The following is a 22,994-nucleotide window of genomic DNA, read 5'->3' on the forward strand; positions in this document are numbered from 1 at the left end:
GGATCTTTTTTTTTTTAAAGATTTTATTTATTTATTTGAGAGAGAGAGAGAGCGAGACCATGAGTGGGGTGGGTGGAGGGGCAGAGGGAGAAGGAGAAGCAGAGCCCCCACTGAGTAGGGAGCCCCATGTGGGGCTTGATCCCAGGATCCTGGGATCATGACCCGAGCAGAAGGTAGATGCTTAACAGACTGAGCCACCCAGGTGCCCCTAGGAGAAATCTTAAGTTTATAAAAGAACCAAACAAATTGAGTTGATCAAAGATTAATCAAATATTTGATTTGACTTTTTAAGAGTAATTCTTAAAATTAATCATTTTATTTTATTTTTTCCAGTTTTATTAAGATTAACTGACATAAAACATTATATTAATTTAAGATGCACAATATAATGATTTGATAATATACTTATAAATGATTACCACAACTAATAAATAGAATAAAGCTTGTAAATTGAAATTAAAAGCTTAAGAAAAACTTTTGGACTTGGTAATGTTAATAAACTGAATATAAATTAGGAAAAAAAAACACCCTGAATTGAAGTAGCAACTCAAAAAACCACACTGGTACCTACAATAAATTTCATATAGGTAAATTTGAGGAAGTTTATCTTTGAAATGAAAAGTGCAATTATAAATAAAGCATTAACAATAATGAAATATTGAAATACCCACAAAGATATTTAAAGATGTATAGCATATGCCAAATGCTCAAATGAAATTTTTTTATTGGTGAAACAAGATATACAGCACATGAAAAGTGTACATAAATTGATCTTTGCTTCACCAAACCTAAGTTTTATCCCTAAGTAGTCATATCATTGAAAATAATAAAGGAAAAAATAAGATTATAACACAGACATAATATGCATCATTATCATTCAGAAATGTGGCATTCTGGCATAGATAAAGTATATGGGAATCAAGAAAATGGATGTCAGGTAAGTCCAAAGTCCTACATCAAATTAATACAGAACATCTGGGGGGAAAAACTATTTTTTGGCAGTGAAGTCACTACTTTTACATGAAATAACAAAACACAGACTTAAGATGAAATTTATATACTATTGAGCATGCACTTTAAAAGGGAAGACAGAAAGGATTAGAATCAAGGAAATATAGCAACTTTTACAGAAGGCTAAATCTCAAGTCAGGACAGAAGTAAATTCCTTTAAAAGGAATGGATGAGTGTATTAGTTAGGAGGTAGATAAAACTGTGTATTAAAAAGACCCCAAATTACAGGGGTTGAGACTTATATTATGTCTAACTGATGTACACTCCCAAGGTAGGTGACCAGGGCTGGTACAGTAGTTCTCTTCTACTCTATTAGCTTCCCCAGGGACCCAGGCTCCTTCTATTTGTTGCTTCACTGTCTCTGGATATTGCTGTCATCCACATGGCCCATATCATCTTGCTACCAAATGCACATTCTAAGCAGTAAGTCAGAGGAGGGCAGAAAAGAGATGCCCCTCCCCCCTTTAAGAATACAATCTAGAAGTGGTGTGGGGATACATCACCTTGTATTCATATCCCATTGGCCAGAACTTAGCTGTATGGCTACACCAACCTGAACAAAAGGCTGGGAAATCTAATCTTTATTCCAGTGGCCATGAGCCCAGCAAAAATTCTATTGCGGTGGAAGAAGGAAAGAATGAATATAGGGAATCATTAGCAGTGTCTGTGTTAGTGAGCAATCTGAGGTTGAAAAAGGAAGATGCCATCAAAAGCAGTGGACTTGGAGGCCCATGTTGCCAAATTTCCCAGAATAGTACCCCAAATTGGGGGTGGAGATGAAGAGAGGATTTCTGATGACTTTGGTCATATTCAGGCTCTTAGAGGCAGAATTGGCCTGTGATTCTGCTAAGAAGTGACATCTATTCTGAGGCTTATAAAATTAGAACCATTTCATAGCAGCATTGTCCACAATAGCTAAATCGTGGAAGGAACCGAGGTGCCCTTCAACAGATGACTGGATTAAGAAGTTGTGGTCCATATATACAATGGAATATTACTCAGCTATCAGAAAGAACGAATTCTCAACATTTGCTGCAACATGGACGGCACTGGAGGAGATAATGCTAAGTGAAATAAGTCAAGCAGAGAAAGACAATTATATGATTTCTCTCATCTATGGAACATAAGAACTAGGAAGATCAGTAGGGGGAGAAAGGGATAAAGAAAGGGGGGATAATCAGAAGGGGGAATGAAGCATGAGAGACTATGGACTATGAGAAACAAACTGAGGGCCTCAGAGGGGAGGGGGGGTGGGGGAATGGGATAGACTGGTGATGGGTAGTAAGGAGGGCACGTGCACTGGGTGTTATGCGCAACTAATGAATCATCGAACTTTACATCGGAATCCGGGGATGTATTGTATGGTGACTAACATAATATAATAAAAAAACATTAAAAAAAAAACTCCAAAAAAAAAATTAGAACCATTTCTGTGTATAGGGAAGCCTGACATTTTGAAAGAAAGACCAGTACATCCACAGCCTGCATATGGGACTAAGATAGGGTCTAACAGCTATGGTGTCAGCTTTGAGTGCGGTTCTGAGGAAGGGAGGAGAGGAAGAAGTAGTAGATGATTGATTTTATTTGATTAGAACCTTCTGAATGAGACTGAGAGGAAATAAGAATGTGTCAGCATAAAAGAGTCATTTCTCTGAGACTGAAGAAGGAAGGTTGTTTGAAATAGTATAAACAGCAAATATTTAGTATGCTTTAGAAATTGTTTAGAGGCTAGCCTGAACTCATTTAATTTTCACAGTAATTATGAATTAGGTACCATTATTATTTTCATTTTGTAGATGGGGTAAACAGGGCACTGAGTTATTAATTAATTTGCTCAAGGTCACACGCGGTTGAAGCTGGGATTTGAACATGGGCATTTTGACTGCAGTTATCAGTGCATGTAACTGCCACACTGTGCTATCTCAGCAGCCGTTTCTTAAGAAGGGAGGTTATCTCATGTGAATCCCAGACCAGTATGTGCATAATTCAATGCTGGGAAACGTGGTTGTTGCACATAGAGCATGCGCTAGAGTAAGAACTTGATTATGGGTTCACTGGGGGAGCGCGAGAGTGAAGTTACGAGAAACAATTACACATTGAAGGCTGTAACTGTCCACCCTGTAGCAAGGAGTATCAAGTTCAGAGAGCCTGAGCAGCATGACCAGATGTTTCAGTCATTTCCTATTTCACTGACTCAAACAGTGCACTTAGAACATTTCAGTTTTGTTATTTCTCTGTGCCTCAGTCTTTGCATCTCTAGAGATAAATACCTCTTTTCCCCACAGGTATATTTTAAGAGGAATAAAAGCTTGAAAGTCTTTGGAGATTTTAATTATAGCATTTAAAGCAATTACTTTGAGAACCCTAATCCCTCCTTATCTGAGATTTTGCTTTGCTTTCCCCAGTTTATTATCTGTGGTCAACAGAGATCCAGAAGCAGATGATTGTCCTTCTGAAGAATCATCGGAAGGTCAGTAGTAGCCTAACTACGTCCCAAAGCCTCTATCATTCATCTCCACTTCATCACATCACATAGGCATTTTATCTTCTCACATCGTCACAAGAGGGGTGGTATAGTACACTAAGATACTTGGAGAGAGAGCACACATTCATGTAACTTATATTACAGTGTACTAATTGTTCTATTTTATTATTAGTTGTTGCTCATCTCTTACTGTTTATAGATTAAGCTTTATCATGGGTTTGTATAGATAGGTAAAAATATAGTATATATGAAGTTCGTTACTCTCTGTGGTTTCAGGCATTTGCTGGGGGTCTTGGAATGTATTCCCTGCAAATAAGGAAGACTACTGTAGTTACATTAGCTAGTGGTAAGGAAGGGATTGCCCAAATAAACACATCTGCGTTTGATAAATTCCAGAAGACCAGGCAAAAGCATGCCACAATGAAGAGATGAGTAGGTAATGTTGAAAGGCCTACTTCTTACTACTACAGGGCCTGCTAGTTGGTTAGTGCTTGGTTGATGAGGCTTGGAACATGAGCACAGCCTGGCTTCAAACTTTCTAAGCACATAATCAAGGTTGTTGATAACTTGTTGGTCTTCATACTTAAGATAAGAAACAGGAAGTTACCACAACCCCTACTCAGGAGGGATCTGAGTGTGACAGTGCCAGACTCTCTGGTTTTTCTTGAAACTGTTGGCACTGAAACACTTGGGAGGTGGTTGGCTTGGGGTTGAGGCCGTTATGCATGATTTAGAGCAGTCTTCCTCTGTGTGTGGATAGTTAGCTGTGTGGGAGGTGGCATTGCCAGGTGGTGAGCCTGGAGATCTGGGATCCTTCAGCTTGACCTTGATTTCTGGTCCCTCCTGTCAGCCAGGTGACCTTGAATAAATGACTCTTCCTCTTTAAGCTTTAGTTTCTCTCTCTGTGAAATGAAGATAAGAGGCCCTACTTCTTAATATGGTTGCGAGGATTAGAGGAGCATGTGAAGTGCTTAGCTCATAATAGATGCTCAGATCATGCTAGCTATTATTTTTAACATTCATTTTTATTATTTACTATTTTAAATACTAATATTTAATTACTCTTAGGGGACCAAGGGCCAATTTCATTGGCATTAGATTCTAATGAACTGTATTATCACTTTGGAAATAAGACTAATCAACATATTGAAGAGTATGGCCCAAGATTTTTGCCTGCCTCCTATCCACTCAGTAAGGGGCTACAGTGAGCTTGCGGTAATAGTAGCTATGCATGTGTCTTCCGTGAGCATTTGCACAAGTATGATAAATTACCCAAACTGTGGCAAAGCCTCTGTACCTACTGCAAGATCTAGGGGTAGGAATGTGAGTTAGCTAAAGCAATCCATAACAATTTTGAAGTTACTGGCACATGTTGAGAAATAAGAGTATCTTGATCCTTCTGAGAAAAGTTTGCAAATGTTCTGCTCTAATTGTATGTAAATCTGGGACTTGGCACCAGCATATTTCCGTTTAGCAAATGTGTCTAAATAAATTGATCCTCCTTGTCTAAGACAGGAAGGGTATCTCCAACCATTAGTATTCTGCCTCTGGGTTGGTTTTTTTCCAGCCTGGTGTAATTCCAGGCAGCACGCCATTGTCCCAAATGCATTTCTGATTGATTTTCTGCCTAACAACTGACAACTTAACTTTTCAGCAGGAGGTCTGAGCTCAGGCCTCCTTTTTAAGGCTTCAGAGTGTAATATGATCCTGATGGATGGTTCTGAAGAACAACTGGCTTTTGTGATGGAAAAGAAAGTGTAGGACTTGGTTCCCAAACACACAGCGATTTCTTCCATATGGATTACATTACTGTAAATTAGAGAAGGGTAGGGGAGAGGAAGAGGGTGGTTGCTTTTATGGGAAAGGTCAGGATTTAGTTCTATTATTGTCTTCTTCCTTCTAATTTGAAGAATTCTGCTCCCATTTGACTTTGCTGACTTAAGAAAGTGCTTGGTGAAAGTGGTGGCGTAATCTACCGGATTCCTTATATAAATGCCCTACAAAAGGCATTTAAAATCCCATTTTAAAACCTGATTCTAACCAGGTATCAAGAGTCATAATTTGCTAGTCTGTATTTTGTTTTAAATAGATCTGATTCTAGAGATTTGATTCTAATTAAGCAGACTACTATGGGCCTGAGGGTTTCTCCAACAAGCATTTGTGTTTGGTATTTGCATCCGAGTCATTTGTGAAGGAAGGATGGAAACTTCTTGGACAAACCTCCAAGTCAATCAAAAGGATTACCAGGATTTTAATCCCAAATATTAAATTCCCAGCTGTTAGTAAAAATGTATGAGCTATGGTTCTAAATGACCACAGTTGAGTGACACTTCGATTTTCACACAAGCTCCTTTTAAGTGGCAGATGGTATTCCAGTTCGTTTGACTATTTATAAGTTCACCAGAGTCTGGGTTCTGCTTGGCTGGCAAACCTAGGAGGATCTATATAATGGGAAACTCACATTGATTGGTATCAATAGATATGCATAGCGAAGTCTAATGTTCCATTTCTGTGGCCTGCTTCCCAGTCGGGACAGGTTTTCCTCATTCTCTTTCCATTTCGGAATCCTTCCAAGTCCACCTCATAATCTATGTGAGGTCTTCCTGGTTACTTTGGCCCCAGTGACCTCTATTTCTTACCTCCTAATGCATTTGTGGTACGTACTATCCAACTCAGTTTATAATTATATTATGTTTCATGTATTTCTCTTATTAATATGTGTACATTGGCTCTTCCTTTTTTTTAAACTCCAGTTCCTTGAGAGTAGAGACATTATTTTATACCATCTTTATAATTTCCTTCTTTCCTTGATAGTGTCCAGCTCAGTGCCAAACATCCAGAAATCAACTAAACATTTACACATGACTTAAAACATAACTTTAGGGGTGCCTGGGTGGCACAGCAGTTAAGCGTCTGCCTTCAGCTCAGGGCGTGATCCCGGCGTTCTGGGATCGAGCCCCACATCGGGCTCCTCTGCTATGAGCCTGCTTCTTCCTCTCCCACTCCCCCTGCTTGTGTTCCCTCTCTCGCTGGCTGTCTCTATCTCTGTCAAATAAATAAATAAAATCTTTAAAAAAAAACATAACTTTAGAAAGCTTTTGAACAATATCAAAAGCTTGAGAGTTTACATTTTAAGCCATTACCAGCTGACATCTTACTTGGAAATGAACACTTTCACCGGATAACTTGTATATTCATGTGAGAGTACAGCGCAGATAGGGCTATGGAGAAGGACGGAGAATGGATTTCACTTACTTACTGTCCTGTTTTTCCAAATATTTTGGAGCAGACATAGTGGATGAAATCAGAGAAAACAGACACCTCACTAGGTATTTCAACAGAGAGAATTTAGCATAAGAACTGGTTAAATGATTGTTGGAAAAGGGAAAGAACAGAAAAGGGACCCTAGATATTGCAGAGATAGTAACTGCGAGGAGCAATCCCACCCTAGCACTGGGTGAATCAAGGGAAGAACCAAGGGAAGAGATTGGGGTGATGAGAAACTGGAAGCCGAGAGGAGAGGTCCCACAGAACTGCACTCAGATCTTGGAGGAGGGCAAGGTGAGATGGTCTGAGGATGCCAAAAAAGACAATGGAGACTGGGGCCAGTTGCCTTGCCAGGGCAAAAAGCCATTGCTGGGAGATGCTGACTGAAACAGCAAGCAAACGGGAAGACTCAAACCTTTCCTCTAGTCTCCCAGACTCCATCAAGTGTCCCCTGTTGGTAAGAACCTATCAGGAACAGCTGGCAAAATAACATAGTTTTCAGAATCCCAGCCACAGCACCAAAGTAGAGCAGAGCGACATGGATTTGGAAGTGAGAGTTAACAGCTTCATAACTGGCACACATGATGATATTACATGTTGCCTTCCTACCTCATGAGACGGTGAGGAGGATGATAAGGATAACAGAAACACACCTGAAGCACAGGCTCTTCAGTGTTTGCCAGAACCCAAAGGCAAGGATGTGGGGGCAGTAGTCACATGGTCTTTGGCTGGCCATACCAGTCATCATCAGAGGGACCTCTGAGCTCCTTTCTTTCTGTCTCCTTTTCTCCCCTCTAATGAAAACGTCCTTCCATGGCGAGGAGCTTTCCTTAGGGTTAAAGCATGCGTGCTCTGCCACTTCACTAGCCTCTGGTGTTTGTGGCGCCTCTGCACTTTCCTTGGAGAGAATGTGGTGGAAATGCAGAGGTGACGCTTTTGGCATGTTACACTAATCTGGACAAGCTCTGGCTGATTAAATCAAGTGTTAGCATTCCCTGAAATTCAACGATTAGAGAGTCCTATTAATAGCTACTCAGGATTGGCTCCAACAGGGAAACACACTCTGAGAAATGTGATTATTCCTTCATTATGATTTACGGACTTCATATAAAATGTGATACCTTTATTAAAGGAAGGAACTCATTTTACATTAAAATAAGTCCACATTAGGGGTGCCTGGGTGGCATAGCAGTTAAGTGTCTGCCTTCGGCTCAGGGCGTGATCCCGGCGTTACGGGATCGAGCCCCACATCAGGCTCCTCCTCTGTGAGCCTGCTTCTTCCTCTCCCACTCCCCCTGCTTGTGTTCCCTCTCTCGCTAGCTGTCTCTGTCTCTGTCGAATAAATAAATAAAAAAAAAATCTTTAAAAAAAAAAGTCCACATTAGAGAAAACATCTACTATGAATATATAAATAAATAAGTTCAAACACACACATAAGTTTCTGGGTAGAACTCTCCAGACAGTGAGGAGTTGGGAGCTGTGATACTCTGGTAAGGTCTTGCACACAGTGGGCACAAAAATTAATGCATATTTGTGGATGACCTGTGTCTATGCTGAGCACACTGCTGCCACTACAGGTACTCTTCCAGGCGACAAACCATAAATTGCTTCAGTTTCTGAAGGAATCTTAGGGGGAATTCCTTAATAATGGAAGTGTACTCCTCCACTGTGAAAAGTCACTCTGTATTATGTTTTCTAGGGTTGAAACTTTAGTATAATGGTCTTGTATTCAATCAAATGGTTGCCATGTATAAAGCACTGTTTTAAATTCCTTCATGGATTAGGTCATTTAATTCTCACAACTTTAAGAAAAAAATTTTTTTAAATTAATCTCCATTTTGTAGCTAAGAAAACTTAAGCAGAGAATAATTAAACAATATTTCCAAGGTGGCAGAGTCAGGATTCAAACCCAGGCCATGTGGCCTGAAAGCCCACAGCCTAATACACTGTGCCACACTGCCTCACAGGATTGCCAAGTTCATGTTGTTAGCAAGGAGACTGCTACACTAAAAGACAAAGTTGTACTGGAAAAAATTACCAGTTACTCCTGGAAGAATTTCCAGTGTGTTCAGGTTTCAGAACACACTGGTGCTTTTTTCTTTTTTTAAGATTTATTTATTTATTTTAGAGAGTTGCAGGGAGAGGCAGAGGGAGAGGGAGAGAGAGACCTCTAGCAGACTCTGTGCTGAGCACAGAGCCCAGCATGGGACTTGATCTCAAGACCCTGAGATCATAACCTGAGCTGAAATCAAGAGTTGGACACTTAACTGACTGAGCCATCCAGGCACACCCATGCTGGTACTCTTGAAGGTTATTCTTCTATCTAAGAAGGAAGAGGAAGAAGGAGTAATGGAACAATTGAGCACCCACTATATAAGCAAGTTTGTGTTGAGCATTTCACATATCCTATAAGTTGGATATTATCAGACCCATTTTTCAGATAAGAGACTTGGAGGCTCAGAGACAGTAGTAACTTGGCCAAATTATTGAATTAATAAGTGACAGAGCTGATATTTGATACTATTGATCTTGAATACTTATGTTCTATCCACTGTTAGTTTCTTTTAGAAACTAAAATAATTTTTGATCATTAAACCAGCCCTGCAAGAAATATTAAGGAGGATCATGTAAGTGAAGAGAGAGCCCAAAAGTAACATAGACCAGAAAGGAACAGAGACAGTCTACAGAAGCAGGGACTTTACAGGTAATACAATGACACTAAAATCATATCTTTCAGTAGTTACTCAATGTAAATGGGCTAAATGCTCTAATCAAAAGACACGGGGTATCAGATTAGATAAAAAAGCAAGAGCCATCCATATGCTGTCTATAAGAGACTCATTTTAGACCAAAAGGCACCTCCAGATTGAAACAGGGATGAAGAACAATTAATCATGCTAGTGGACATCAAAAGAAAGCTGGGGTAGCAATCCTCATATCAGACAAATTAGATTTTAAACCAAAGACTATAGTAAGTAATGAAGAGGGACACTATATCATACTTAAAGGATCTATCCAACAAGAAGATCTAACAATTATAAATATTTATGTTCCTAACTTGGGAGCAGCCAATTTTATCAACCAATTTATAACCAAATTAAAGAAACACATTGATAATAATACAATAATAGTAGGGGACTTCAACACCCCACACACAGCAATGGACAGATCATCTAAGCAGAAGATCAAGGAAACAAGGGCTTTGAATGACACACTAGACCAGATGGACTTCACAGATATGTACAGAGCATTCCATCCTACAGCAACAGAATACACATTCTCCTCAAGTGCACATGGAACTTTCTCCAGAATAGACCGCATACTGGGTCACAAATCAGGTTTCAACCAGTACCAAAAGATTGGAATTATTCCCTACATATTTTCAGACCAGAATGCTTTGAAACTTGAACTCAATCACAAGAGGAAATTTGGAAGGAACTCAAACACTTGGAGGTTAAAGAGCATCCTATTACCAAATGAATGAGTCAATCAGGAAATTAAAGAAGAATTTTAAAAATTCATGGAAACAAATGAAAATGAAAACATAACTGTTCAAAACCTTTGAGATATAATAAAGGGGGTCCTAAGAGAGAAGTACATAGCAGTACAAGCCTTTCTCAAAAAATTAGAAAAGTCTCAAATACACAAGCTAACCTTACATCTAAAGGAGCTGGAGAAAAAACAGCAAATAAAGCCGAAACCCAGCAGGAGAAGAGAAATAATAAAGATTAGAAGAGAAATCAATGACGTAGAAACCAAAAGAACAATAGAACAGATCAATGAAAATAGAAGCTGTTTCTTTTAAAGAATAAGATCGATAAACCCTTAGCCAGACTTATCAAAAAGAAGAGAGGACCCAAATTTTTAAGAAGATATTATGAACAACTATATGCCAACAAATTAGGCAATCTGAAAGACATAGACGCATTTCTGGAAACTTTTAAACTACCAAAACTGAAACAGGAAGACATAGAAAACCTGAAGCAAGGAAATTGGAGCAGTAATCAAAAATTTCCCAAAGAACAAGGGTCCAGAGCCAGATGGCTTCTCAGGGGAATTCTACCAAACATTTAAAGAATTAATACCTATTCTTCTGAAGCTGTTTCAAAAAATGGAAAGGGAAGGAAAACTTCCAAACTCGTTCTGTGAGGCCAACATTACTTTGATCCCAAAACCAGACAAACTCCCCACAAAAAAGGAGAATTACAGACCAATATCCCTGATGAACATGGATGCCAAACTTCTCACCAAGATACTAGCCAGTAGGATCTAACAGTACATTAAAAGGATTATTCACCACCATGAAGTGGAATTATTCCTGGGATGCAAGTGTGGTTCAACATTCACAAATCAATCAACATGATACATCACATTGATAAAAGAAAGGACAGTCCTTTCTATTGATGCAGAAAACGCATTTGACAAAATGCAACATCCATTCTTGATTAAAACTCTCCACAGTGTAGGGATAGAGGGAATATACCTCAATATTTTAAATACCATTTACAAAAAGCCCACAGTGAGTATCATTTTCAATGGGGAAAAACAGAGCTTTTTCCCTTAAGGTCAGGAACATGACAGGGATGCCCCACTTTCACCACTATTGTTCACGTAGTACTAGAATTCCGAGCTTCAGCAATCAGAAAACAAAAAGAAATAAAAGGCATTCAAATCGGCAAAGAAGAAGTCAAACTCTCACTCTTTGTGGATAACATGATACTTGATGTGAAAAACCCAAAAGACTCCACCCCAAAATTGCTAGAACTCATCCAGGAATTCAGCAATGTGGTAGGATATAAAATCAATGCACAGAAATGAGTTGCATTTCTATACACTAAAAATGAGACAGAGGAAAGAGAAATTAAGGAATTGATCCCAAAACCATAAGATACCTAGGAATAAACCTAACCAAAGAGGTAAAGGATCTGTACTCTAAAAAACTACAGAACGCTTATGAAAGAAACCGAGGAAGACACAAAGAAATGGAAAAACATTCCATGCTTATGGATTGGAAGAATGAACATTGTTAAAATGTCTGTGCTACCCAGAGCAATCTAACATTCGATGCAATCCCTATCAAAACACCATCGACATTTTTCACAGAGCTGGAACAAAGAATCCTGAAACGTGCATGAAACCAGAAAAGACCCTGAAGAGCCAGAGGGATGTGGAAAAAGAAAACCAAATCTGGTGGCATCACAATTCTGGACTTCATGCTATATCACGAAGCTGTAATCATCAAGACAGTATGCTATTGGTACAAAAACAGACACATAGATCAATGGAACAGAATAGAAGGCCTAGAAATGGACCCTCAACTCTATGGTCAACTAATCTTTAACAAAGCAGGAAAGAATATCCAATGGAAAAAGGACAGTCTCTTCAATAAATGGTTCTGGGAAAACTGGACAGCCACATGCAAAAGAATGAAACTGGACCATTTTCTTATGCCATACACAAAGATAAACACAAAATGAATGAAAGACTTCAATGTGAGACAGGGATCCATCAAAATCCTAGAGGAGAACACAGGCAGTAACCTCTTTAACCTTGTCTGCAGCGACTTCTTGCTCTAGACACATTTCCAAAGGCAAGGGAAACAAAAACAAAAGTGAACTATTGGGACTTCATCAAGATAAAAAGCATCTGCACAGCAAAGGAAAGGGTCAACAACTAAAAGGCAACCTGTGGAATGGGAGAAGGTATTTGCAAATGACAGATAAAGGGCTGATATTCAAGATCTATAAAGCACTTATCAAACTCAACTCCCCAAAAAACAAAGAACCCAATCAAGAAATGGGCCAAAAATATGAATAGACATTTCTCCAAAGAAGACATGCAAATGGCCAACAGACACATGAAAAAATGCTCAAGGTCACTTGGCATCAGGAAAATACAAATCAAAACCACAATGAGATACCACCTCACACCAGTCATAATGGCTGAAATTAACAAGACAGGAAACAATAAATGTTGGCGAGGATGTGGAGAAGGGGTAATCTTATATTGCTGGTGGGAATGCAAGCTGGTATAGCCACTCTGAAAAACGATATGATGGTTACTTGAGAAGTTAAAAATAGAACTACCCAATGACCCAGCAATTGCACTACTAGGTATTTACCACAAAGATACAGATGTACTGAAAAGAAGGGGCACCTGCACCCCGATGTTCATAGCAGCAATATCCACAATAGCCAAACTGCAGAAAGAGCTAAGATGTCCATTCACAGATGAATGGATAAAGAAGATGTGGTATCTATAGAAGGATAAAGAAGATGTGGTATATATATACGATGGAATATTACTCAACCACCAGAAAGGATGAATACATCGATGTGGATGGAACTATATGGTATTATGCTGAGTGAAAAAAGTGAATCAGAGAAAGACAATTATACGGTTTCACTCATATGTGAAATATAAGAAACAGTGTAGAGGACTGTAGGGGAAGGAGGGGAAAACTGAATGGGAAGTCATCAGAGAGGGTGAAAAACTATGAGAGACTCTTAACTCTAGGAAACAAACTGAGGGTTGCTGGAGGGGCGGTGGATGTGGAAATGGGGTAATTGGATGACGGGCATTAAGGAGGGCACATGATGTGATTAGCACTGGGTGTTATATGCAACTGATGAATTATGAATACTACATCTGAAACTAATGATGTACTATGTGTTAACTAATTGGATCTAAACAAAAAGAAAAAGAAAAAAATAAACCTTTGACAATACTTATACTTCAGATAATAAAGATCTTACAGAGTAAGTGAGAGAGGAATAGTTTGCTTCTCTGCAGCTTTTAATTTTGTTTCTTATTCATGACAAAAGCCATAATGACCACTTATGACTATAGCCTGAGTCCCCATCTGTTCTCCTTGATATGTTTATTCTAATTGGAATCCACAGAGGTCATTCTTTTGCTGTACCTATTAACTGAGCTTTCATTTACAGCATTGCCCTATTAGAATTGCAGAGATTATTAAGTTGGATTTTTCAAATCAGATTTCCTGCAACTCTGCTCAAGGCAACCTTATTTTCCCAGTAGAACAATCATGTATTTTCAGTGAGTGATCATAAATATTGAAGAGTTGGTTCCTAGCTAATTTAAAAGAATAAGGGATGGAACATCCTTCACATTTCATTCTGATCTAATTTTGGTTGAGTGAGCTGTTTGCAAAGGTCAATCTGAAAACAATGTCATAAAGAGCTCCAAGGGGAGTATTTATAGGTCTGGCTGTGTGTGCACACACGTGTACGTGTGCATGTGTGGGTGCATTTCTATGTTTGTAAAAGAAATGATACATTAAAGGATGAAGGCATTAAAACAACCAGAGAGAATCAAGTGCCCATTTCTTTTATCATAGTACTGTATGATGGTCTTTGATATTCCCGACAGTCATCCGAAGTTCTGCAAGCTTCTGAGGGTCTCTGAATTACTGAGGAAGGAATACATTCTTCTCCATTTGGTTTTCTGGTCACCTATGTTTTCTTATGGTCACAAGCTCTGCAAGTTAGAGATTATACAGATTTATAGATTCCACGATGTTATTAATAAGGATATTTTAAAACCTAGACGACCCCATCTCACAGCTTTTTTTAATTAAATGAAGTTTATTAAACCATGAATGAAATAATGTCATCTATCTTATATTTTAATATTCTGATTTATATATCTTTACCGTATTGCTGTGGGGTAGGTGTTATTGATGCCAATTTGCATGTTTTTCCCACTTAACTTTGCCCCCGTTCCACTGCTATCTACCTAGTACAAACACTTCTTTGTGTGTGTATGTTTGTGTGTGTGTGTTTTAACTGAAAAGCGGCTTCTTGCTGGTACATGCAATTCCTTTGCTGGAATTAGAAAAATGCGCCCCCTCTGGGTGGACAAATTAGGAAAAGTTGCTCTTTCCTCCACTTTCTCTCTCAGTGGAGTCCTTTTCTATAAATCCGGTGCAATTGTGTGCATTTGCTTATAAGTTGTAAAATATTTATAAGTCCTTAAAATATGTGTGAATTTGTCAGTGACCTCACAGGTCTCCTTGGTTTCAGCCTTTCATCATTATGATATGTTTCATATATGCTTCATTGCCCTTCGTCTTCGAACAGCTTTTCCCATTTCATCTCCTTATATAATGTTGTCTCCTTATGGCTGGAGGTTGAAGTGCCAGCCCTCACTTGATGTTCAGAACCCTCTAGAAACCTCCTTTTTCACCCTTAACTACTCCTCCACAGTGTAGACCCTACACTCTTGTCAGACTAGTTTAGTTAGCATTTACCAACCATTCCTCTCGTCATTCCTACCCCAAAGATACCATTCCTCTCATCTGGAACACTCCCCTCCATTTGCTGTGTCTAGCTAATTTAAAAGAATAAAGGATGGGGCATCCTTCAGACTTAAGCAGTGCCATGCATTTTGGCACCAGCTTTTTGTCAATGTACAAAATTAATTTTTGTTACAGCTCAATATATATGAGATTTTGACAATGTGAAAGATTTTGCTGAAGCACAGTACATCCATATTAAAGCACATACTAAATCCATATTAAGGAAAGGACAGATTTAGCAAATGTTCAAGAACTTTGCCTCATGAGAACACGGTCAGGACAGTAAACAAGTCTCTTCTGGGAGGGATACCTGCTGAGGGGTGAATGAGGAGTAAGGTGGTAATTGTGGAAGGATTTTTTATTTACTAAAATGCGCTTTAAATAGAAAATGGTGTTTACTTTTAAAGGCCTTCAGGTATGTTGGTGAAAAATTCTAGTATAGGAGGGAACTATGAACACACAAGAAGTTCTACTTCTAATCTGTCTCAGACATTTGACCCCCGAAAGGACCAGATTAAAGGTTGCCTTGTTTTCCTTTGCCCTTGACAATGTCTTCCTCCCCTGAGCACCAGTAGCATGTATCTTCTGCATCTGCATGCTGGGACAACACCTCTGCCCACATCCCTGCACCTAGCCCAGAAGTCACCTCTCTTACACATGGATGGCTTCCTGCAGCTCCCTGCCTGCTGGTGTTCTCTCATCCGAGTGCATCTTTGGTTTAGGCAGAGCATGGGTCAGAGGTGTCGGGGAATTAACATCCCGTGAGCTACCCTCGAATAGGAGAATAGAAGTTGACAAATACTGCATTTGCTCAGCTTGCATTGGGATAATCCTCAATTATCCGAAGTTCTGCAAGCTTCTGAGGGTCTCTGAATTACTGAGGAAGGAATACATTCTTCCTGTGTTCCACACAGTCAGAGGATCTCTGGTAGAACTGAGCCCCAGTTAACCACAGTGATCAGCTCCTCAATCGTATACCTTTACTGGTTTTCCTTCCCCATATTGCTACCCTATCCCCTCCCAGCACTTCCTGGAGCCATCTTCTAAGTAAGTTCTGTGTACATAGATTCCTTGTCCTGATACCTTCCTTCATTAGTATTATGTCTCATTTTCTTTTTTCTTTCCTTCTTACATGTTTTGTCTTCTTGAGGATTAATCCACTCCCAACTCCACAACATATACCTTAATACACCAGGGTCATAGTAACCGGGGAAGATGTATTTGTTGATCAAATCAACACTGTGGACAGTGAATCGAGTCCTGGTGGGCTTTTCTGGGAATTGATTCCAATGGGATTTTGAACATAAAGGAATTTTATTTCTGAAGTACAGGATTTTCTCTTATACTGCTTTCTAAGAAAGGTTTTTAAATATCAAATGATTTGATAGATTCTTTTTTTCCATAGCTGAGTGCAACCTCTGCAGCTTGTTACCCATATCGTTTTGATTCAAGTGCTGTTATTAACTCTCTTACTGTATATATATATGTCATCCTGCCTCAGCCAGAAGTCGACAGAGTTAATGGGGCCAGGGCTTGTGGGGGCCTCAAGGTGTCCTCAGTTCCAGTGGTGATGCACTAACAGCCTGGAGAGCCCTCGGACAGTGAGTGGGCACTTCTTTCCTTGTAGAACAGCGTTACGCACATTATACCACCACAGTTTCCTGGCAGCATCTTGAAAATCTGATTAGAAACCCATCCAAGGCAGGTATCTTTCCACTGCATTTCAAGTCTGTCCCTTTTGTCACGGAGGAGATTTGACCAGAAGAGGGGCAGAGAGGACAAGTTGGTCAATTGCCATTTAGACTGCAGAAGAGCACAGTATTGAGGAAGATAAAAGACTGCCTTGGAGCTGTTTCTCAGTTTGTTCTCTTCTGACTATTAAGACTTCAGGGTGATTTTAAAGTTTGCTTTTATTTACCTTGTGTTCCTGTCATGAGCCCTGTTAAGGGGTGAGATATAGAGGATTTGTTATTACTCCTTGGCTGGGGCCATGTCAATTAGTCCCAGTCTCTCTGAGGCAATCTAATGGTGAATGTTTAGTTTCAAATCTTGGATTTTAGTCTTGGGTACATTGCAGTACCATGTGGTCATTGGCCATTTTTAGTGTGCCAAGTGATCAGAGTTCTCCAATGTGACATACACAGAATAGTGCTCACCTGAATGTGGATTTTCCTTTTTCCTCCTCTGTTCTCTCCTTCTTTGTCTTTCCTTCCCCTGCCATTTTTTAAAGCTTCTTTAAAGATCAGCTGCTTTTACATGAGGGTGGGTAAATGACTCCTAGGAGTAAAATTTGAACTGTTTCTCATCATTTTTGGTTAGATTCCTTCAACTAACTAGCACGATGATATCTTGCACATAATAGGCTCTCAACAAATGCCTGATGAATAAATTGATCACATGAAGACGGGCACTTGGCAACCAAGTGTAAGATAAGTAAATACCTACGTTTACATAACTGCCCACTTGCCGTTTGGAGGCGATAATGCTGCAGTTGCATTTACTCACAAAGATTGAGATGGTTACATTTGAATTTAGAAGTCTGAGACTTCATATCTGAGTTTATGATCTGATAGGAAGAATCTAGAGCAACTATTTGCTTTCAGATATGCCCTAAGGAAAAAAAAATGTGCATTAGATAGAGTCAAGAAACTCTGTTCTAGTCCTGTTTCTGTTATTAAAAATCTATAACTGCTTTTGCTTGGGGGACCTCATTTATAAAATGAGATTAATATCAACCACCTGTACGGTCTTCTGTCAAAGAATTGATGACTTTATAACCATCTGTAAAGAGCAAGAAGAGACAGGCTTTTAAAATTCTTCTTCATGAAAAATATCCAGTCTGCTGTAAACAAAAAGGAATTTCCTGACACACTGTAACCAGGACAGTCCTGAGTTGTTCCTCCACTTAACATGTGGGTCTCTCCAGTCACCTGCAGTAAAGGAATGCGATTTCTACCCTTGCACTGTTTGCAAAGTATTGAAAAGCTGGGAGGGAAAGAAAAGCAGAAATGCCACGTCCTGTAACATTTCTTAAGGGGAAAGACAAAATGAACTTGTTGCTGGGTTTTATTGTCAGGAAAGCATTTACTCAGCCCCTCACTACACACCCCGATTCCTCTTATTCTTTTTCGGCTCCATAGTTCTGCTCAGACACTCAGGTGGAATTTCCAGATGGTTGCCCTAAGGTATAATGCTTCTCTCCATAAGCAATCTTTTCTCTCCTTCCCTCCCACATACAATATGTTTCCTACGTACTTGGCCTTTACATTTTTTTTTCTTTTAAGTTTTAAAAATAGTAGCTGATGGTTTTGATTTGTTCTTTAACTGATACCTGACACTTGTGAGGGGTGTTATTTCTTTACGCAAGTGTTGCCACCTTCTCATGAGAAATCTGCTGTAGAGGTTGATAGGGAATACTTCTGTCAGTCAATGCTAGGGCTGATAAACCCACCACACTTGTCCTTAATTTTGATTTGGTCAGGACTCCACAGCGTCCCTTAGTCCGTCCCTTCAATAGAACCTGGGTTAGAGAGAGAAGAGACTCCAACCCACAAAACAGGCCCATGTCACTCCACTGACTGATGTTGCCCACACTTCTGAAGCCAGCATATTTCATCTTTTTTTAAAGGATTAAGAGAAGGGATTTGCTGAATATGGCAGCTAATATTTATTGCAGTCCTTCAAAGAACATCTGCCACTGACATGAAGGTAGGAAAATGAAGCTAACCATAACTGGCCTTGCTCTGTGAGTCTGTTCCCCAGCAAGATTTATGGTCTCAGATCCTGATTTTCAAGCCCATTCACCCTTCTGTAGACCCACAGTCCAACACAATCACAACCTCTGCCACTACCAGCACCAGAACTTCCACCATTCCTAGCCTGACAACCATTACCTTTGGCCACGGCTTCATTACCATCCTTTCTTCACCTTACAATCCTGATATCACTTTAAGACAATTTTTTTCAGAGCATCATGACCAAAATGTTATGATGACACTGTCTGAAATAATAATAATATCTATTCAGTGCTTACCCATAGTGTTTTATAAATGTTAACTCATTTAAAGATTTTATTTATTTATTTGACAGAGAGAGAGAGAGCACAAGCAGGGGAAACAGCAGAGGGAGAGGGAGAAGCGGTCACCCCACTGAGCAGGGAGCTGGATGTGGGGCTTGATCCCAGGACCCTGAGATCATGACCTGAGCTGAAGGTAGATGCTTAACCAGCTGAGCCACCCAGGTGCCTTTAAATGTTAACTCATTTAATCTTCACAGCTGTGAGCTAAGTAATATTATTAAGTACATTTTGTAGATGTAGAAATTGAGGCTTGTGGTGTTAAGTAAGCTGCCCAAAGTAGGTGGCTGGATTTTAACCCAGGCTCAGAATCAGAATTTTTAGCCATATACTAAACAAAGATTTTTTTTTTCACTGATAATACTTGGATTTGAAGTTTGAAAGAGTATGCCACACACAAACACATAAATCACTACCTTGGGCAGTAACTAGTAAACTTAGAAAATTTATTTCCCTTTGAATTTGTCAAATTAGGGTAAACCATGTATCAGGAAGAAATGAACCCTGAGCTATCAGTGGCCAAGCATTGTGAAGGTTTGTTCCTTCTTCATGTAAAGTCCAGTGCGGATTGCCTGACTTTCCTGGGCACTGCACCTGGCTGCAGCAGCTGGGGAATCCCAGCTCTCTGCAGGGTTGTTGATGCAAGGGGAGGGAGTATGGAAAACTCACCTACTTGTCAGTGGCTCATATGGAGAGTGACATACTTCATATCTGTTCACAGCTGTTACACAGAGCCAGACACAGGGTCCCAAGCTAGCCACAACAAGGCTGAGAAGTGTAGGGAAGGAAAGCATGTGGAATATTTAAGAGCACTACCATCTCTGTGTATTGCTGGAAAAACATAATCTATTCAAGTAAAGAATTCATATCTATAATTGGAAGGCCAGGAGACTTTAAACAATCCTGCATCAGGAATCCAACTATCTTATTGACTTGTGACAATCTTTTTTTTTCATCTAAAAAATGTATGGACTTAATAAGCCCTCATGGGATATTATAGTCCCCCAAGGCTTGGGCTTCTGCATTCCAAGTGATCTTTTATATAATTAACAATAAGGGGGAGGAAAGAAGGCATGAAATCTTTGAAATTTTTCTATCTCACTTCGTGTCGTATCACTCGCTACTCCTTGATATTTCTAGTTATTAGAGGGTAAAGAAAGTCTCACCTCTCAGAGCTCCCTATGTGAAAAGAAGAACTATAGTTGGATCTCAATACTGTCATTTGTGTTTGGTATAAAAGAGGAAGACACGTCATTTAGCCTATAGGGAAGAAGAAACCAGGTTATATCTGTAGAGCTTGCTGAAGGACAAGCCGCTCTTTGTCCAACATTCCTGATTTGATGGAATCAGATTCAAGCTTTGGAAGTAGCTCAGGGAAAGAAATTTTACCAGCAGAGGGCTGAACTAGAATTGGAGATATTTGATCATTATTTAATATGATTTTGAGTAAAGGGTAAAAAGCACTGTGTTGTAAACTTCTCTATTACCTGTTTTCTAGAGTTCTTCTATTTACTGCGTCAAACTAGAGCCTGGCAAAAAAAGAAAGGATTTGATTCTAATCGTTGGTAAATAAAGGGCACTGAAAGTTCTCAGGGCGTATTCCCAGTCTTTGTGGACAGTATCATGGAAGGCAGAGCTACTGTGCTTAGACTCTAGCTGTCCCAGGGTCAGGCTGCATGGATTACTGGCCTGGCTCTCTAAGGAATCTTCCATGTTCTTATGTCCTCCGCCTGGGTTGTGAGAACTCTGCTAGATGAGGAATAAAGAAGGCATGTGCCTCCGAGTTTTGCTAGGGCTATTGGTTCCAATGTAGCACCTTTAAATACTGGCATCCCTCCAAAAAAGATATAGTATAATCTAGACTAAATGTGCTCCACCTCTACCTACTAAACTGAAAAGTTCCTGGTTTCATGGCTTGCAGATTTTCAGCTATGATTGCCTAATGTTTCTTTCCCAGAGTTGGAGATTGTGCAGATGTGCAATTCCTCTTTAATACTCTTTCTGTGATCATTCCCATTTGGTTTCCTGGCTAGACCACAAAACTACGTTCTGTACTGTGAAAACATCTCACAATACAAACTATTTCCAGAAAGGTAAGTTACTTGTGCATGATAATGTACTTATACTAGCTTGCTATCTTTATCTTAAGGCTCTTCTCTCTAGCTATCACACTTACTTTGTAGTGCCTTTTCCAGTTATTCGATCATAGCTTTATTTTTTCTTTTACCATCAGTCCCTTATTCCAGAATTACATAAGAGGATCTCCAGTTCTTGGTCTTGTATATTCCTGGCCATTCAAGTCAGGTTTATTCTCAAGAGAAGTGCCCTGACCATGTCACATTCTTCTCACAGTACCTCTCTCTCTCTCTCTCTCTCTCTCTCTCTCTCTCTCTCACACACACACACACACACACACACACACACATTTACCATATAAATTGCTAAATAATAGACTTATTTCACCAGTCTTTGTTATGACTCAGTCTTAGGTTGTATCTGTACCACTTGAATGCTTTAAACACTGTAAAAGAAATCAAGAGACTAGAAACAGGCTATGTATCTGGGAAGGAGGAGACCCCTGCTAATAGGAAGCTGGATAAATATTATTATGTAGAGTTGAACGGCCTAAGCTGTAAAGTAAGGCCCAGGAACAAAAATAGGCAAGGAAACATCCTTCCTTAATGTCCAGTGAAGCTGGAAGGGAAATCTTTTTTTATCCCTACAGCTTTATTGAGGTATAATTCACAAATAAAATTGTGAGATAGAGTGTACAACATGATAATTTGATATTAAAGTCATAAAAACAGAGAGTAGAAAAGTGGTTGCCAGGGGCTGGGGAGTGGGGGAAATAGGGAGAGTTTGGCAAGGATCCAGACTTTCAGTTATAGGATGAATAAGGTCTCAGGATCTAGTGTATAACATTAGACTATAGTTGGCAGCATTGTATTATGTAATAGAAATAATTTTAATTCAGTTTCAGAATAGGAGCGTGGGAAGGACTGGAGATGGAAATTTGGAATATCTAAGGATCTGAGCTAAAAAAATACAAGTTTAATTAAGACTGCAAAATAAAATAATAAATGAGTAGATGTTAATGTAAAGGTTTAGCTGTGCCCAGCTAGTTTAAGCAATATGACTGGATACTCAACAGTAGTATTTTTTCTGAGTGAGTGAAGATTTTTATTTTGTCACTGTAGTTGCCATTTCTGTTATTCAGAATTTTCCTAATCTGAAGCCCAAGGATCAAATTAAAAACTTTATAGCGGTCATTATAAACCTGAAAGTGGTCATAAGGAGAAGCATTGAGCTTGTCTCTTACACATAGCGAGGGCCTACCAGGGCCAGACAAGAGTCACGGCACACTCAGCTTGTGAACCAGCCACTCTATGGTGTGACTGAGGCCACACCCATACTGGGTCTTAGCCAGTAACAAAGCCAAGTGGTTATACAGTACTGGTCAGTTTGTGAGAAAGTCCCAGCTGGAGGAATTGTTTAGTGAGTGACCACTTTGCCACTGTGTATGGAGATACAGTGTAAGTCCTGTCAAATATGGTTATTTACTTAACATCACTCTTGTGTTTATGGTGGACCTTCTTACTGGATTTGGTTTTACATTCCTGTTGGTTAAGGGGTAGCTCTAAGCTTCAAAAATTACTCTTAAGAAGAAGAGATTTCACTCTTTCCCTTTGTCATTTCATTTCCCTAAAATTGAGATCTCTTAGTTTACCAACTATGGATTCTTTTTCTGCAACAGGAAGATTAGTTAACTGACTCAGTCATTTTTTCCCATAAATGGCAACATGAGCTGTCCTGAGATATATTTTTAGATACTGGAT

Source organism: Ailuropoda melanoleuca, chromosome 11 (genome assembly GCF_002007445.2).
Source record: "Ailuropoda melanoleuca isolate Jingjing chromosome 11, ASM200744v2, whole genome shotgun sequence".
NCBI lineage: Eukaryota > Metazoa > Chordata > Mammalia > Carnivora > Ursidae > Ailuropoda > Ailuropoda melanoleuca.